Here is a 6,000-nt window from a genome sequence, read left to right as displayed (position 1 = left end):
GTTTTAGGAACAAGAAAGGCATGCTGCCATGAGTTGGAACGTTACGTAGAATGTCTCTCCAGTGTTCAACTTCGCCAAGATAACAGCAGTATAAAAATACAGTGAGAACGTGTATTTTAAAAACAGATTTGTTTAAATGTTTTCATTGAAACTAAAACACAACTAAATAACTTGTTTAACAGATTTCAGAAAGACTGAAAGCAAGCCAGCTTTATGACACATATTTAATCACTCAAGGAAGGAGACTAAAGCAAAAAGATTAGAGAATTAGGCGTTGTCTTCCTAGGAATATGCAGGGGTTGTGTATTACTGATCTTTTATACCAGGGGTGTCAAACTCATTTTACCGGGGGCCACATCAGCCTCGTGGTTGCCTTCAAAGGGCCGAATGTAATTTCAACTCCTTAACTGTTAAGAAATAGTTATATTTATACAGTCCTAAAATAATTTTGGCCCTTTGAAGGCAACCTCAAGGCTGATGTGGCCCCTGGTGAAAATGGCTGACACCCCTGTTTTACACACAGTACTTACTACCCATTTTTGTTTGGGCGTGTATGGTACACTGCTTGAGACCACTGAATCCCCTCAATGGAAAGGTGTAGGTTAAACGATGCTTTTAAACATTGTGTTTTCTCTCATTATATGACTTAAAGGTTGTTAATCCGGTCATCTCATGCTAATTAAAAGCTCTGATTGGCAGCTTTAGATTTCTTCATTAAATCCCTAAATAAACTGATTTAAGTTTTAGGCATCTTTCAATAATAGAGAGGTTCTTGGTTAAAAGTTCAGACACTGTTCTACTTGGTCCTTAGTGAAAATATTTTGAATTAATGTATGTATTGCTTATTGCCATTTTATTAAATTCAAAAAATTCTGGTAAATAAATTTTCAATCTTAAAACAGTATTCCATTGGTACATGAAACATTAAAGTGCAACATGAAGAACATAGCTCCTTTAAAGACTTCACAATGAATTTTAACTTATTCTCTATACAAACTATGTGCAAAACCAGGGCATTTATAACAACAGCATCAATGCTGCTGTTCAAATAATAAACAGGCAATATTGTTCCCACTGGCTTTAAAGAAGGAGAAAGAGCTTAAACAAGGAATTTTCAAGTGCATATAAAATGTGGCAAGGAACTAGAAAATGGGACATGGAAATACTGAAAGTAGTGAAGGTAATTCACTTACCAGGAAATGATATAAAAATAATCAACTCATTCAATGAAAACAGAATTCAGAATTAGGTCAGCAACACTGAAAACATAATTCAGAATTAGGTCAACAGCACAGACCTAGAAACCTCCTTCCTGTCTCCGGACTCCGCCCCACTTCAGTCAGTCAGCCCTGGCTACCTTTTCTCCAGCCTATTTAATGTTAGGCTAAGAAAAAACAACACTAAGATAAAAGGAGGCCCCTCCTCCTATGAGAGTGTCAAAGTGTGTAAACCCAGGTGGAAGTCTTTAAGAGTCATGGCTGTAAGATCCTAGAGCTGGAAGTGAACGTATGAGTACAGCTGAAAAGAACATAAACTCTCCACAAAGAACTTCTGTTTTGTACTACTTGACCAGCATCAGCCTTGGAAACTTCTTCATGGCTCCATCTCCAGAAAATCTCCAAGGGAGGGAGGGAAGGAGGCTGCAAAAGATAGCTCTCCCCATTCCCTTTCAAGACTCCAGGTGGGCTGGGGCCTGTAGATGTTTTAAATGACAGCTGCTGGGTGGGCCACGAAGGTCCCTGTTAAGACTGGCAAGAGCAAGAATGGCTCCTCTGCCCTTCTCCTCTGGATTGCAGGCTCCCCTTGACTCCTCTGTCTCCCCAGGTACCTGGAGCTTAGGTGATGTCCGCATCAGCTGCCATACATATGCTCCAAAGCTTCAGCCTTCCCCTACTCTGCACTCCAACTCTGTAATTCCTATTTGCTTAGTTCAGCCGGCAGTGCTGAACTAAGCAAGTATGATCTGATAACTCACAGTAAAGTGTGAATACTTGACAGGCCTTCTTCCCACCTCAACTCTGCACTCTCTCTCACTGTTAGGTCAATCTCCTAATCCCTGTATTTTAGGTAATATGGGCAAGGAACCTGGGGACAGGTTGGGGGTGAGAATTTTGTTTTACTGTTGCCCCATCCATCGCAGCCCTTGCTAGCCTTGGCAATGGCAAGGAAGCCACAGGGCAAAGACTTGGAATTATCGATGGGCAAGAGGACTGCACCCCTGCTCTGCTCACTCCCACTGCCACCCACGGGGGGAAGCCCAGACCACCTCATGCTGTTACCCCTCCGGGCTTCTAGTTTTAACAAAGAAATGAAGTTCTAACACGTGTCACGACATGGATGAACCTTGAGCACATTGGGCTCAATGAAAGAAGCCAGTTACAAAAGGACAAATACTGTATGATTCCATTCATATGAAGCACCTAGAATAAGCAAATTCACTGAAGCAGAAACTAGAATAGAGGGTACCAGGGGTTGGGGGGGGGTGGAAATGGGGAGTTTCTATTTGAAATGAAAAAATTCTATAAAACAGTGATATCTTGGAGATATTGCAGCTTTGGTTCCAGACCACCACAGTAATGCAATTCATAATCTTTTTGCTGATGGAGGGTCTTGCCTTCAATTAGTAAAAAATGCAACATCTGTGATGCACAATAAAGAGAAATGCAACAAAAACAAGATATGCCCATATAGGCCCTGTGAATGTATACCGACGTACAAATACACTGAAAACCCATCCGTTTTATGTTATGCATATTTAACCACAATTTAAAAACTTCCAACAACAACAACAAAAAGGCCCTGACCGGGGTGGCTCAGTTGGTTGGGAGTCAGCCTGCAAAGTGTAAGGCTGCCAGTTCAATTTGCAGTCAGGGCACATGCCTGGGTTGCAGGTTTGGTCCCCAGTCAGGACACATGCAGGAAGCAACTGATCGATGTTTCTCTCTCATATTGATGTTTCTCTTCCTCCTTCTCCCTCCCTTCCCCTTTCTCCAAAAACAAATAAATAAAATCTTATTTTAAAAGAAAAGAATTAGCCAAGGGAGACACCTCACATATACCTCCCACACCCCCACTTCACACATCCCTCACTGAAACCAGCTTTAGTCCTAGCACCTCGGTGTCTATCTTGCCTGGTTAGGGTTCCACCCAAGGAGGTCTGGCTCCCAGAGCAGACAGCATAGGGGCTCTGCTGTTCCTGATATTTGGTTTACAGAACAGAGCTGTGGAGGGTGTATAAGCATTATCTCCTCCTACCTTACATTTTACCTATTCTCTCAGAAAGTGGATCCCATTCTTGTTCCCCTTGCTCTTCTATGCTATCCCGGAGCCAAACTCCCCAGGGGTGATTAGTGGTGGCCTTGAATCCACATGCACTATTTTCAAGTAAGCCTTAATGTGACCCAGGTAAATCCATCTCCACCTTGAGTGGCCTCCACCAGACCGTTGGGAGCTGGGTGGATGCATCAAATTATTGAGCTAACTGCTGGGGGTGGAAACACGGCATTTTCCCTCTTTCCTTCTTTACCATGTGCTTAGTATCTTTGTAACACAATAGTTACCCATTCATTAGAAATTATTCACTAACTATTATGCATGCAACTGTATTGTACAGGATAATGGTTAAGAGCACATAACTGGAGACGAACTTCTACACACTAGCGCGTGACCCTAGGCAATCTCCTCAATACCCCATGCTTCTGTTTTTTTTATCCATAAAGTAAAGATAATACTCATAACTATCTCACAGAATTTGGATGAATGTGAGTGTGTTACACATAAAAGGTTTAGGAAAATACCTAACACATACGTTATATGAGTCAGTCTAACACCCTCGATCTTCATTGCTCAGGGCTGATGTGTGATATTTTTTTATTCTCAATGTTTGACACTTGCCCCACAAAAATCAAGCAATGGGGTGCCAAGAGGATGACTTTATTTTTTATTTTATAATTCTACAAGGGTGGGGCTTTTTTTTTTCAGTTTTTTAGTACATGCTCATCCAACCAAAGTTCTCTATCTACCTCATTAGAATCTCAAGATACTCTTTTTTAAAATTTGTCGAATCCAAAACTGTAAACAGAAGAGAAGAGAGATGAGGGGCAGCATTTGAAACTCTAGTCCAGCTATTCCTGTCTCCACCCTCTAGACTTCCCAATTATATGACCCACAAATTCCCTTTTTCGCATAGCCTAGTTGGAGTGGAGTTTCAGTCACTTGCAACTAGGAGAGTCTTGACTGATAATCTTGAAAACTATGTCATTAAAAACAATAGTGGAAATATTGATAGCCATTTGATCTCTCTCTTCCCTCCATGTTGTTTCTGACATACTTTCAATGAAAAATAATGAAATTAATGTTTAGCTAAATGACTGAGGAAATCACTGTACTCCTTAAATAAGTGAAGATTGTCTAAGCAACAACAACAAAACCAGAATTCACTATCTTGAATTCAAGCCAGCGTGTCCATAAAAGACCTCATAAAGCCTTAAAAGAACCAAGAGGTCCATGCCTGACAGGCACTTCTGCCAGCAGGGCCCTCCTTCTCAACCACGCTGCATAGGATGGGGGTCCGCGCTCCCTCTGTTCACACACAGGAATGCTGTCCACCAGCCGAGCCCTTGTCTTCCCTTAAAGACACTGGGCACTGCATCCTCAGGTGAGGTCTTCTGCCGGCCAGTAGCCTGAACTGGCACTGCTGAGGCTCCCATGGCACTCCTCTTAGCATTTAGGATTTTTTAAAAAGATTTTATGTATTTATCTTTGGAGGGGAAGGGAAGCAGAGAGGGAGAGAAATATCAGTGTATGGTTGCCTCTTGTGTGTCCCCTGCTGGGAACTGGCCTGCAACCCAGGCATGTGCCCTGACTGGGAATCAAACCCCAATTCTTTGGTTCACAGGCCCACACTCAATCCACTGAGCTACACCAGCCAGGGCAGCATTTATGATTTTATCATAGTCTTTGTCTGTCTGTTTTACTTGCTAGTCCTTAAAATGCTTGAAGGAAGAAACTGCTACATTCATTTCACCAATGGTAGCACCTGGCACAAGCTAGACACTCAGTACAGGGTTGATGAATCTTCCTCACACTTCCAGTCCAGAGGCCTCCACTTGTGGTCTCCTTGCAGACTTAACTAGCCGTGCACCCATCTGGCCAAGTTCCCTGGACTGAGACCCATCAGACCCCTGCCTTATTTTCCTTTTTCATCTAGACTCTGGGTCCTTTCCTCCCCTACTCTGCTTGCTGCTCCCAAGACTCAGTTCAGACATTATGAGTCATGACAAAATTATCAAGATATGCAAGTTCCCTTTGGGATCTGCTTAATTTTGATTTCACCATCACAGATGGGGAACTATGAAGTATAGAGAAGCTTTCAAGATGTAAAACAAGTTAGCATCCAAGAGCTACTAACTGTAATGAATGTACACTTGAAGCATGAACATAGAGATACACCTGCAGGTGCAAGACATGAAAATACATGCACACAGGCACATTCTCACACAGACATGTGTTCACATAAAGACATGCAAATGGTTACTGAAAATCTTACAAATTTAGAAACATGCTAAGAATCACTTTTTTTGTGATTCTTATAGAAAGGAGTTATACAATTGCACCAACACAATTATTTTCCTTCCAAAAGAGGTGAATGTTGCTAACATTTTATTTTTCCATGTAAAGCATACATTATATTCAACAATATATTTGTTTTATAAGGAAAACTCAGTTGAAAATGTCAGAGCATTCTGCAGGAGTTAAACACCTGTGTAGCAACACTATTAAATCAAACACCAGATCACTAATAAGTCTGGCCCCAATTATATGAGGGCAAATGGGACTCTTAGTTATCTGGGAAATGTTTACCTCATTTGTTTTCCTAACATCAAAAACAAACTAATTAGACTGGATTTAAAATCCCAAGTGATTTTTGGCCTCTCACTTTTATTCTAGGGTAAATACTAGCCAGGAAGTCAATGAAATATAAACATTTGACCATCATTT

The sequence above is a fragment of the Artibeus jamaicensis genome, unplaced genomic scaffold (genome assembly GCF_021234435.1).
Source record: "Artibeus jamaicensis isolate MK-2021 breed Jamaican fruit bat unplaced genomic scaffold, CSHL_Jam_final contig_482, whole genome shotgun sequence".
Lineage (NCBI taxonomy): Eukaryota > Metazoa > Chordata > Mammalia > Chiroptera > Phyllostomidae > Artibeus > Artibeus jamaicensis.
This window is presented reverse-complemented; position numbering follows the sequence as displayed.